The sequence below is a fragment of the Takifugu rubripes genome, chromosome 13 (assembly GCF_901000725.2).
Source record: "Takifugu rubripes chromosome 13, fTakRub1.2, whole genome shotgun sequence".
In the NCBI taxonomy this organism is placed as follows: domain Eukaryota; kingdom Metazoa; phylum Chordata; class Actinopteri; order Tetraodontiformes; family Tetraodontidae; genus Takifugu; species Takifugu rubripes.
The window spans coordinates 1,567,278-1,580,837 of NC_042297.1; the positions used below are offsets into that span (position 1 = coordinate 1,567,278).

General features: G+C 43.6%; 1 long non-coding RNA gene across 1 annotated transcript; it reads left to right on the forward strand.

Annotated features, from left to right (window-relative positions):
* The first annotated feature begins 923 nt into the window (after positions 1-923).
* On the forward strand, positions 924-3,259 carry LOC115252080 (uncharacterized). Its single transcript, XR_003890517.1, has 3 exons — positions 924-946; positions 2,428-2,595; positions 3,199-3,259. It is a non-coding gene; the product is annotated as an uncharacterized lncRNA (long non-coding RNA).
* The last annotated feature ends 10,301 nt before the right edge of the window (positions 3,260-13,560 follow it).

Consider the following 13,560-nt stretch of genomic DNA (forward strand, 5'->3'; position numbering starts at 1 on the left):
TCTGCGCTTTAGTCCAAAGCCTCACATGCAGAAGCGTTGTCTCTCAGCACCATCTGCACAGAGGGGAAGTGCAGCACCTTTTGTCTGTAAATGCACAGAGAAAATGTTCATCTTGGCTTTAGATGCATTTACAGCACTGATCCTATCAGCAACAGTCTCACCTTTGCCTTGCAGCTCCCAGTTCAAACTGTTCCGTTTCCCAGTAAAACGTTAAAAATGCAAGGTCCAGTGTCCAGCCAGTGTCCTCCAGCAGCGCGGCGTCTTCCCCTCTGGACTGCATGAACTCTTTTATTTCACTCAAAAGGGACAAAAAAGGAAGCAAAATCCGTCCCCTGCTGAGCCATCGGATTTCTGTGTGTAGGAGCAGGTCACCATATTCAGTTGGCAGCTCCACTGGGGACACTGGGGAACAATTTGAAAATATCCTGTTGAAATTATTCTAAATTATTCTGATTAAAAATAAAATTGGCACGCTGATTCCAAAATTACAGTCATTCCCCCCCAGCCCGTCAAGTTTTGAAAGCTTCTCCTCCAGATCAGCAAATTTCCCCTAATGAGCTGGAGTCAGACTGGCCAGCTGATGACAACTGGATCAGCTCCGTTGGTGCCGTCACCATTAAGAGGTGTGTGCAGCCCCCAAAAGGTCAGAACTGTCAATATCCTATAGGGACACTTTGAACCAGAGGGGATCCTATAGATCAAAAAGTTGACCCAGTTTGATTCCGCACCCAAAAACGAACATCTGTCAGACGAACTCCAGTTGTTTCCCAGTATTTCAGTTCAAACGTGGACCAAATTGCTCTGAAGAGAGGCGCTTGTGCTGGATATGACGCGATCAAACCACAAACACGGGACGTGTAGAGGAAGAAGAAGCGAAAGTGAAAGTTCTCAACTTCGGGCTCCATCTTGAGTGACCGAGCCCTGATGGAAAACCTCTAATATTCAGGTAGCATTTGGTTCTTTCACTGCTGTCGTCTCGAATCAATGTTCCGCTGCGAGATGCGGCTTAATAAGCTGCGTGTTCGCAATGAGCGTGCGCGTGTTTCGGACGCACATTGCGGCTGGTCGACGGGAATGTTGTGACGCATGATCAAACTTTGTAGCGTGTTTCCTCTAACTGCGTTTTCCGCTAACCCTGAGCCAACATTTTAGAGGTTGAGGAAGCACATTTTAATACTCACAATAAGTCACAATATTATTTGCAGTTAGTGGAAAAATCCACGGAAAGAGGGACACAAACGCGACAGTTTTAGCCTCCTCTCTTTGTCCCTCCACCAGGGGGACAATCACTCCTTTATTTAAAAAAGGAGAGTATGTAAAGAGGGAGAGATCAAGGCATTCCATTTTATTGTTTTAACAACTGGTTCTTTGTGGAATATGAATTTGTTATTATGGATTTATGAAATGTGTTCTGTTTTGAATGAAGCAGTCAAGAAAACGAAAGGAAACCTAAACCCATGGTGTTTTCATATTTTTGGTCCTGTACATGTGGTCAGATCAGATTAGTCTGAGCAGAATTGGGTGTTTTTTGCCCTTTGCTGTGTGTCATCTATTCTATTCAGCATGTTGGGTTGCTTGACTTCTGTTGGGTCGTGTCAACTTGATCATCACTTCTGAGATATTGACACACCTTTTTCCTGAGGCTGGCTCCAATGCTGCCAACACACCTGGCCATGGATATGGTGGGACTTCTGTGATGAGTGGGGTCAGAGGTGGTGGACAAGCTCTGCTCCAAAACAAGCTTGCTAGATATGTTTGGGATCTCCTCCGCCACAACCAGCAGCTGCAACTAGTAGCTGTGCACGCCATGCAGAGTTTTGACCTCTAGGTCAGGCTACAGATGTTTTTTCCAGCACCATCATGTGTTCGTGAGAAACATGATGCACCTGATCAAAAAAAGCTGCTTGTAATCTGACAGACGAGCCATGATGAGATGTCAAGGTGCGTTGTTGAAAATGAAGATCCTCTTCTTGGAATCCTGTCTGAGATGACAGAAGATGATGCTGCATTTGACCCACTTTGATGATGTGATGACGTATTTCTGTTTAGTTTTGAATGCATTCTCATCTTATTTGTTGAATTTAATGCTGAGAACTGACATCTTGAAAGAATTTAGGTTTTCTTGTAAACCATAACCAGATCAAAAATGATTTAATTTGTATTTGTGTGCGTCCGTCTGATGCCACCGCACCTTTTGAAACACCCAGGAGAAACATTTTTTCCACAACTATTTTATGTTTAACATGGTGTAAACTTTTAAGATGTCCCAAAACTTTTTTCCAATATATATGTGGCCTGTATGATGTACAGGGTGACATCATATAATAGATTTGGATGTGAATGAGCCGACAATACGTCATTGGACAGACCTCTGCTTGTCTTCATGCTGAGAATCATGTTCTTTAACCTTATTTTCTGTGTCAGCAGACTGTTCCTGCTTCACCGTTTAGACTCACGTTTAAAAATGAGCGAATGTGTGATGGAAGAGGAAGAGAGAGCAGAGTCCACAGTGTCCAGCTGTGTGTCCATGAAGAGCGACTGGTCCAAAGACAAACCTTTAAACTTCGGTATTGGACCTCAAGGCTCACCTTTAAAGTAAGGTTTTCTGAACCACATAACTCTGCCTTAGAACATTTCACAACCATACAAAACATCATTTTGTGGGTATTAGCCTCTACTATCGTGAAAAATGAAATTCATCAGCTCTTTAAAATGAAACGGTGCACAGTCCTTTCACCCTGTTGGCCTGTGGAAAACCAGTGTTGTGGGCCCGATGGACCAGCGTCCCCGTCGTTGCCGGACCACCGTTGGCCACCAGTTGGGTTTTGGGATCAAAGTGGGGGCGTTTCCCGTATCCGGTTCTCCTCACGGATCCATGACTACAACATGTTGCTGCAAGTGCAGAGACGTTTGCTCTGGAAAGAACTTTAGAGCACATTCAGTGCTGCAGGATGAGGGGCTGGAAAAGGTGCCAGTTCTTTTCTCACTGCAGGGAACAGTTAAAAAAAGCAGCTTAAACTCTGAAAACATGAAAATGATACAGAGACATCATTGATTTAGTGATTCAGTTGTTATCCAGAATGGATTAGAAATGTTCCTGTTTGATAAAAATGCAGTGAATTGGGATTATTTAGCTACAACCTTTACAGATTATTTACCTTCATCACAGTCTCATCACTATTTCTGATGTTTCCTCAGGATGGACGAGGACAGAGCAGAGTCCACAGTGCCCAGCTGGGTGTCCCTGAAGAGTGACCGGTCCAAACGTGGATTAATAGACTTCAGAAGTTCAGACCAAATGTAAGAAAACTAAAGTGTGATGATGTGTTTGTGTGGCACCCTTTAAACTTTGGTATTGGACCTCAAGGCTCACCTTTAAAGTAAGGTTTTCTGAACCACATAACTCTGCCTTAGAACATTTCACAACCATACAAAACATCATTTTGTAGGTATTAGCCTCCACTATCGTGAAAAATTAAATTAATGAAACGATGCACCAACATGTCAGGCGTTCGCTCCCATTAACTCCCATGTTAATTTTAGTGTGGTAAATCTTTTAAAACTGAAAATTGCTTGTGTTTTTAACTGATCATTTCTCCTACATGGGTTAACATCATCTCACAAAAATTCCTAGGCATATATTTTAAAGTTTCCCAACAATATCATCATTGCAGAGTGCTCCAGCTCTCCATTTAGATACGGATGTGTAGGACATGGCAGGTCTGTGCAGCTTGTTCTGCCACACTGTTCCACCACATGTCATGAAAATTCATTAAAAAGTCTATTTATAAGGCTCCTGGTTCTAATAAACCCATAGACAACAATATCAGTCGTTTCTAAATGGTTGAAATAAGCTTTTGAATACGCGTGACCTCTGTGCTATTTAATGATCAGTTTCAGAGACCAGACGACTGTATTTGGAGCATAAATGGAGAACTTTTGTTCTATTCTATGAGTTTATATTCCTGATTTGGCACTTTTATTTTTAACATAAATTCACAATGAGGAAAAGCCACTAAACACTTAGATCAAATACACTTTTCTCCAACTAAACGAGCTTGTTAGAACGTAAATAACTTTATATTTTTTGCTCAGTGTTCATTCAATCTTCAACTGTCAGAGCAAACTGAAAGTAGAAGTGAACGCAGCCTTTCTGAGGCGTTGCTAACGCCCAGTAGACATGTATAACCACTATTCCCATTTTTGACAGCTATCAGAAACGGTCTGCTTCCATTGGAGATTCCTCCTGTCCCGAGGGTGAAAAGAAACGGAGAACTGAACTGCAGACCGCCGACCTGAACAACAGCGTCTCACGTAAGCTCGTACATTTGTATTTATAAGATACTTTTGGGTCGGAATAAAGGAACAACTTGTGTATTTACAATGTGCAAGAGAAGCTCCAGAGAGCTCTTGTTTGGTTCCACTGGAACCCCTGGACCCTCTTCAGACCTTCCTAAATGCTTAGACAGTATTTAGCAACATTTAGTCATTTAGTTCTGGAAAGTGTTAAAGAGCTGAAGGCAGGTGACCTTTACAGGACAATGGGTCTGCTGAGTATGATGTGTTTGGAGAAGGTTTGATGTGTTTTTCTAAATATCATCCAGCTTTTACCAGCTGTTTAGTCCAAGCAAACTCTTGGAAGACATGGAAATGGTTGTTATAGACTAAATTACATTGAAACCCAATGAAATAAAAGAATAGGTGTAGATAAGAAGACATAACATTTCAAACTGACAGTGAGATGGGTCATGACCCGACTGTTGCTTCTATCATTCAAACATGACAGAATATTTTCCAGTTGAGGACATCTGTGTTACTGCTGTAGATGACAATTGTAAAAGGATTTAAAAGATTGTTTGTTTCAGAGGGTGGTGAACTGCAGGAGGTGATAGAAGGTCATAAGATCAGTCTGAAGAGAAGATGTGAACATGTGACTGAAGGAACTAATGAAGCAGGAAGTGGAACCCTGCTGAACAAGATCTACACTGAGCTCTACATCACTGAGGGACAAAGTGAGGAGGTGGACACGCAACATGAGGTGAGACAGCTTGAGAGACCCTCCAAGAAGAACATCCAGGACACTCCAATCAAGTGCCAGGACATCTTCAAAGTCTTATCTGAGCAACAGAGACACATCAGAGTGGTTCTGACCAACGGTGTCGCCGGCGTTGGAAAAACCTTCTCAGTGCAGAAGTTCAGTCTGGACTGGGCAGAAGGTTTGGAGAACCAAGACATCAGTCTGGTGCTTCCGCTCTCATGGAGGGAGCTGAACTTGATCAGAGATGAGCAGCACAGTCTTCTCTCACTGCTTCATGTTTTCCATCCAACATTACAGAAGATCAGAGCAGAAGATCTGACTGTCTGGAAACTTCTGTTCATCTTTGATGGCCTGAATGAAAGCAGATTTTCACTGGGTTTCAACAAGCATCAGGTCATCTCTGATGTCACACAAGTATCGTCCGTTGAGGTGCTCCTGGTGAACCTCATCCAGGGGAACCTGCTTCCCTCAGCTCTCATCTGGATCACCTCCAGACCTGCAGCAGCCTATCAGATTCCTCCCTCGTGTGTTGACAGGATCACAGAAGTACGAGGCTTCACTGACTCCCAGAAGGAGGAGTACTTCAGGAGGAGGTTCAGTGATGAAGATCTGTCCAAGAGAATCATCTCACACATCAAGGCCTCCAGGAGCCTCCACATCATGTGTCTGATCCCAGTTTTCTGCTGGATCACTGCTATAGTTCTGGAGGACATGATGACCAGAGACCAGAGAGGAGAGCTGCCCCAAACCCTGACTGACCTCTACTCACACTTCCTGAGGGTTCAGATAAAGAGGAAGAAGCAGAAGTATGGAGGAAAGCAGAGACCAGAGGAACTGACTGAGGCTGACAAAGAACTCCTTCTGAAGTTGGGTCGGCTGGCGTTTGAACATCTGGAGAAAGGAAACATCATGTTCTACTCAGAAGACCTGAAGCGATGTGGACTGGACGTCTCCGAGGTGTCGGTGTACTCAGGAGTTTGTACAGAGATCTTCAAAAGAGAGAGTGTGATCTTCCAGAAATCAGTCTACTGCTTTGTTCATCTGAGCGTTCAGGAGTTTCTGGCTGCCGTCTACATGTTCCACCGTTACACCATCAAGAATAAAGGGATTATGAAGTCTTTCCTAAAATATTTGAAACCAAACCCTTTTTCCTGTTTTGCTGGGTTGTATAATTACGGTCCAGTCACATCTCTTGATGGCTTCCTCGGGAGAGCACTAATGACATCTCTCAAAAGTGAAAATGGCCACCTGGACTTGTTTGTTCGCTTCCTTCATGGTCTCTCTCTGGAGTCCAATCAGAGGATCTTGGGTGGACTGTTGGATCAGAGGAAAAGCCGCCCAAAAACCATCCAGAAGGTCCTCAACAACCTGAAGGAGGTGAACAGTGATGGAATCTCCCCAGACAGAAGCATCAACATCTTCCACTGTCTGATGGAGATGAAGGATCAGTCAGTCCATCAGGAGATAGTATCATTCCTGAAGTCAGAGAAGAAATCAGAGAGGAGACTGTCAGAGATCCACTGTTCAGCTGTGGCCTACCTGCTGCAGATGTCAGAGGAGGTTCTGGATGAGCTGGACCTGCAGCAGTACAACACCTCAGAGGAGGGACGACGTCGCCTGATTCCAGCTGTGAGGAACTGCAGGAAGGCCAAGTAAGTAAAGATTTCTGGGGCCGGACATCGGCGTTTAAATCAAGCGAGTGGATCATGTCAGGTAGCAATACCCCCTCCAGTGGTCATTCCTTCAATTCTTTATCTCCATTGCAGCGTCCATAAATTAAGAAAACAACAATTCATCCAGAAATGTTCAACACTGGCTGGATATAAGTTCAAAGGTCAATCCAGACAAACCAACATAAGGCAGGAATAATAGGAGCCACAAGTTAACTGACTATCATGAAATTACTGTCATGTCAGTAAATCACTTTTGTTTGTTTGTATACATCGTATTCTAACGACAGAAAAACACATTTTAAGTAATGACACGTGACTATTTTGCTTCATTTGTTCAATGTAAAAACAGCCGGCCTCATTGGTTTAAATGGGTGTTTTAGGTCTTTGTGGCGGTTCCGTTTGGAGCCTTTATGTGACCCACAAAGTTGTTTGAGCCTTTCCACACCCGTTAGGTGGCAACTTCATCACTAGCAACAAAAGGTGCAGTGAAAATGATTTGAAGGGAAACAGGCAGATAGAACAGAAGCTGAGGGCAATCGATGCAACCAGAGACTCTGATGTCATCGATCGGATCGCTGAATTAAGACTTGACGCACCATCGTACAAATTGGATGAAATGCAAAATATCCAAAGAGCCGATAGACAGATAAAAAGATGCACGTTTCTTTAAACCATTTGCTACAATCATTTTAAATATTGAGTAATTATGAGCTGTTCTAAAATAAGACAAATGTTGAGAATAATTCAGTTGCATTTCAGATCTGATGGTCGTTCAAACTGTTGCTCTACGGTGTTGAATTTAGCTTTTCCAGGAAATGAGCTACATTTGTGTTGAGGTCGATTCTCAGATAAGTTGATTAGAAATCCCAAAGTTTGACTCACTATTTTTCTTTCATGCACAACAGACTGTCTGGTAGTTTTCTTTCAACGAGTCATTGGGAAGTTGTGGCCTCAGCAATGACGTCAAACCCTTCTCATCTACGGGAGCTGGACTTAAGCGGGAACCAAAGCCTGAGAGATGCCGGAGTAAAGTTACTGTCTTCTGCAATGATGCATCCAAACTGCAGACTGGAGACGCTCAGGTCAGGAGGCCTCTGTTGGTCTTTTCTAAATTTCTTTACATTTTCTGCTTTTCTCTTCATTTTCATATTTAGAAATGTGTTTTTATTTGCCCCATTTATTCCTTTTCCAGGCTGAGACACTGCAGTTTATCAGAGATCAGCTGTGACTCTCTGGCCTCGGCGCTGAGGTCCAATCCCTCCCATCTGAGGGTTCTGGACCTGAGTTGGAACTACCTGAAGGATCCAGGGGTGAAGCTGCTCTGTGGTGCTCTCCAGGATCCTCTCTGTCAGCTGGAGACTCTCAGGTCAGTCAGAGATGATCCAGTACTTTCCCAGGTGTAACTAGTTAGTCAATAAATGTTTACATGTTTGATCTTTGTTATAAACGTAGTGTTACAGTTCTCAGAAAAAAGACCACACAGGACAGATTTGCAGTATTAAATTGGTTGTGGAAATCTGTCCCATGTGAGGATGGTCATCAATGACTAGAAAGGAAGTATCAGTTGTAGATTTGTCTTGTTTTATTTTAGGCTGGCCACAAAACCGCCCAAACATTCAGACCAATCAAAAATGGTTCTTCCTGTCTTTTAAAGATCAGAAGGAAAACTAGAAAACCCAAAAAGAAAGCTGCTGCAGTGTGCCATGCCCCTTCTCTCCTGAGAAAAGCCATCCCAAAAAAGAGAAAAGCCCAAGTGTGAAGTGAGCGCCCTGTTAAACCTTGGTACCGAAAGCCTGCAGTCATTCTCATCTTAGGTGGCTTCATTCCAGCCAGAAGCCCAAACCTGCCTCCCTCTTAAAGGGGCAGCAGGTCAGTCCAACCACAGAAACCTTCATGAAGATCTGAAGCTTTCAGCATCCACAATTGTTGCACCTCACTTCCATTGGAGTCCAAATCAGAAGTCAACAAGTTGATTCTACACCGATTCTACACAATGCAACCATTTTAAAAAGGTTTCCATCCATAAGTTTTCACACATTTTTAGATAAATCTGTTTGTTCATCGCCTCCTTCTGTTGTAATGGTCATTAAAGAAAATGACCTTATTGGAGTTTTTCTCCTCACAAATATGACTTTCTATGAACGATGCAATAAATGCAGCTTGCAATCTAAGACAATATGGAAGTATGTGTATATAATAGTAGTGGAAGTAGCTCATAAAATAATACTTTTGCTCTTCTCATTGAATCTTTCTATGTTATTAAAGAAAAACCTGCTCTTAGTCAACAACATCTAAGACATCAACCAAAAATCCTAATTTTCTACAATCTAATATAAAATAGTAGAGAAGACTCTTTCTGCAGAGACACTGGTGGCAGGAATGCAGAAGTATCACCTGCTCAACTTGGAAGGTGGAGCAGAAACCACCAGCTGAGAAGGTCCTCAGCGAGAGGAAGTGCTGGAGAACTATGAAACTTGCTAAGCTCCACCTCAGCTCCAGAGACGGGCTGAGCTGGAGCTGTGGCACCAGGTATCGCCCAGAAGAGCCTCCAACAAACGAGCTCTTCTCTTGGGAGGAGAGGGCTTTGAATCTCAGCTCAGTGTGCTTGTCTCTAGTAGGTGGCAGCTGCACCTTTTCCTGAGCTCCTTGTTGATGCCCTGAGGGGAATTGATGCTCCTGCAATGTTTTCTGGCAGCATTGAGCTTGCAGTGGGGCAATCAAACACACTGTGGGGGGGCTCTCTTTCCTTCTCATCTGGAGAACAAGTGACACCAGCTGCCAATCATTGTTGGAGAAATGTGCAGTCAGGGGAACTCTGCGTCCAGACTATAGCCACCCTTCCAGCATCCAGCAGTGTCTAAAACCTTTGATTTGGTTTCACCAGAGTGTGTAGGGATTGCAGGGTCGCTGCAGCATCGCCCACAAGCTATCAGGAGTGGGTCGCTTTGTCCCAACTCCTGACAAGAGTTGAGTGCTATTGAGAAATGTGGTCTCACAAACTTGGAAGGTATTTTGACCCACACACACTTTACATACGCTGTAGATCTTGTCCAACCGCCCTGAAAGAACCCAAAATAGGAACATACGGCAGATAAGCCGGTGCAGGACCAGAGGTTTGTTGCTTGTAAGCTGTGTTTTGCTCTGGTACATGTTGATCTTTATTTGTCTTCTCTCAAAATAATTGTTATTTTAGCCTAAGTCGCTGCATTTTATCCAAGACCAGCTGTGATTCTGTGGCCTCAGCTCTGAAGTCCAACCTCTCCCATCTGAGGGTTCTGGACCTGAGCGACAACACGTTGCAGGATTCAGGAGTGAAGCGGCTCTGTTCTGGACTGGAGAGTCCAAACTGTAAACTGGAGAGGCTCAGGTCAGTCTTCATGTTTCTACCTATATACCAGCTGCTAAGATGGTGAAGTGAGGCTGTTCTCAACACTGCTGTGATGCACCACATTAAAAACATTCCTTGTAATATCGTGAATTCAGGTCTGACCCAACTAAGAACTAACGTAGGTTTAGTACTGACGCAGATAACATGCAGACCTGCACCGTATAACCTTATCCTGCATTTTTCAGATTAAACTACTGCAGTTTATCAGAGATCAGCTGTGGCTCTCTGGCCTCGGCGCTGAGGTCCAATCCCTCCCATCTCAGAGAACTGGACCTGAGTTGGAACCGGCTGAAGGATCCAGGAGTGAAGCTGCTCTGTGGTTTTCTCCACTTTCCAAACTGCCGACTGGAAACTCTGAGGTAAACACCATTCTCAAAAATGTCCATTATTCCATCCGAGGGTCCTCACACTTTCTGAGTGTGTGTGTTGTGCCCAGTTCCTTCAGGAGGGGGGGCCACACGGGGACCACTTATTCATGATAAATTGATTTAAGGACAATGAAAAAGCCGACAGATGGGAACCAAAATTAGACAAAACTAGGTGAGGGTGCCTGGTAGACACCAGCCAACGAGGAGGGAGATGGTGAGGGAGACAGGAAGTCATCTAAGACAGGTTGTGCCTTTAAAGATGAGCCACAGGTGAGATGGATCTCCATGATGAGATGGGAGGGAAAGAGGTGGGAGAACCTGGGAAGAGTGAGGGCCAGAACAATATATATTCTCCTCTGGAACAGTGCAAACCTGAGAGGTTGGAATTGTGGTAATTACATATTACTATCATTTTTTAACCTGTAACTAAATTAAATATTTACAGATCATGCCTTTGATTAACCTTTCAGATTAATACTGGTTTCACTTATAACCTTATAAAGGTTTCCCTTCTTTATTTAGATTAAGGCGCTGCAGGTTATCAGAGATCAGCTGTGGCTCTCTGGCCTCGGCGCTGAGGTCCAATCCCTCCCATCTCAGAGAACTGGACCTGAGGTGGAACCAGCTGAAGGATTCAGAGCTGAAGCTGCTGTCTGATCTCGTAGAGAATCCAGACTATGGGCTGGAGACATTGAGTCAGTAGCTGGTTGTAGCCAGTCAACTCCCGCTCATCTGCTGCATCACTCACTGACCACTGGTGAAGAGCATCTGTGGAAACATCTGCCGTCTACTCCGTCCATAGATGAAAAATTCAGTTTTTAAAAAGCGCTGGTGGACTTTCAGGAGATCAGTCGATGGTCGACAAAGCAGAAGCAGCTTCCCATTGAAGTTAAATTAGTTCCTGGTATCACACAATGCATCTTTATAAAGTTCTAAATGGCTCCTCGGCCACTCTTAGAAGCATGGAGACATTCTCTTAATTGTCTCTTCAAATGTCTGTATTATACGTTACTATTTTACATCATGCCTTCAGAATCTTTAGGGTTTAGTATTTACTGTCTCTGTGACATGGAGCATTGGAATATTTCAGCTGCAGCCAGCAAAAACCCATCAGAATGACGGCTATCGGTGGGAACCGCAGCTCATTTGACTTTAGTCAGTCTGTTCAATGTTATAGGATTTATTGCAATCTAATAAAAACTATGAATAAATGTGGGAAATAGGAAATAAAAAGAAGCAAAATGACCAAATAAAACTCCCATGAATACTGTAAATTTAAAGATGTCAAGAATGGAATATCAGCTTAAATTTAATCAAACATAAAGGGAAAAGGCCTCCTTTAAGTTTACTGCAAAAATAAACACAAAATCAAGAGCGACACGCGCCAAAAACGTCTCATTCTTTTATATTCTCTTAAGATAATGGGGACGGGGTCGTGTGATAACAAAACAACCTAATTGGGGACTATATTTTTGTTGCAAGAACTTTGGCTCTTCAGAAGTTTCTATGTTGGCTTCCACAGATTGTGCATCCACTAGAAACTCAGTGTTTTTGAGGAACTACCAGGAGTGGCTGGAGTGGAGGCCAATGACGCTATAGCTACATATAGGTACATATAGATCACCGTTATCCTCAACCCAAAAGACCACCAGTTGGCGCAGCAATACTAAAGATAGGAGGTTGTGGTCGTTGCGCAGACGCGGAGTGATATCACGCACAAACGTGCCCTATGTTCTATATACCGTATGTTCGTGACCAAAGGGCGCACCGTATTAAAAGGTGCAGCCTCAGTTACGGTGCTGTTTCTGTATTTAACACATACATCAGGCGCTCCGGATTATAGGGCGCGGGCATGGTAAAACATAGCGCTACCATAGCTTACATGCATGCCCGTCTGTAGTGGGCCACTCACAGCGGGAGCCCCGTCTGTAGTGGGCCGCTCGCAGCGGGAGCCCCGTCTGTAGTGGGCCGCTCATAGCGGGAGCCCCGTCTGTAGTGGGCCGCTCACAGCGGGAGCCCCGTCTGTAGTGGGCCGCTCACAGCGGGAGCCCCGTCTGTAGTGGGCCGCTCCTAGCGGGAGCCCCGTCTGTAGTGGGCCGCTCACAGCGGGAGAAAAATTGTTATATTGTTATAATCATTTGTTTCAGGTGTACTGTAATTATTTTCTGTATAAAAATTAAATTTGGTGATCAGAAAGTCTTTTTTCAAACTTGAGTCTTGAAAAAGAGGGGGTCGTCTTATATTCGGGCCAATACGGTAATTCTTATTCAAAAAAAATTTGTAGAACATGTCTGACATGTGCAAGACACAATTCACAAGGAAATCTGAGACCAAGAAGAGGAAAATTTCCTGCTCCCCAATATCCATTCCAAACTATACATATGGACTTCATAGAATTAAATAAAAGTGAAGGGAAAAAATACTGTCTAGTCATAATAGATGCATTTTCAAAATGGATAGAACTATTTCCAACAAAAAACCCAGATGCGCTAACAGTTGCTAAAGCACTCTGCAAAGATATCATACCCAGATATGGGATCCCAGAAAAAAATTACTCTGATAATGGTACTCATTTTGTAAATCAAGTTGTTAAAAAGATCAGTGTTATGTTTCATATTGATTTAAAACACCATTGCTCCTATCATCCTCAGAGCGCAGGATTAGTTGAAAGAACTAATGGCACTATTAAAAACAGACTGAAGAAATGCATGGAAGAGACGGGGAGACCGTGGACAATGTGTTGATTTGGCTAAGCTCTATATAAACATTACAAGCACCGCAGGCCTTACTCCTTATGAGGTCTTATTTGGAAGACCGTACAGGCTTCCTCAGTTCACAAACTACTGGGAGACAAATGATGAGTCTAATCTAGCTGATTACATGAGAAGAATGTTAGAAAAACAACAGCAAGGTCATGAAACTGAGACGCCCTCTGTCTCCCAACAGAACGGTGGAGCCAGGCGACTGGGTCCTAGTGAGGAGCGTAAAAAAGAAACACTGGAATTCACCTGAGTGGGAAGGACCTGACCAAGTTCTTTTGTCTACACCTACTGCTGCTAAAATAGCTGAAAGATCAACCTGGGTACACCTCAC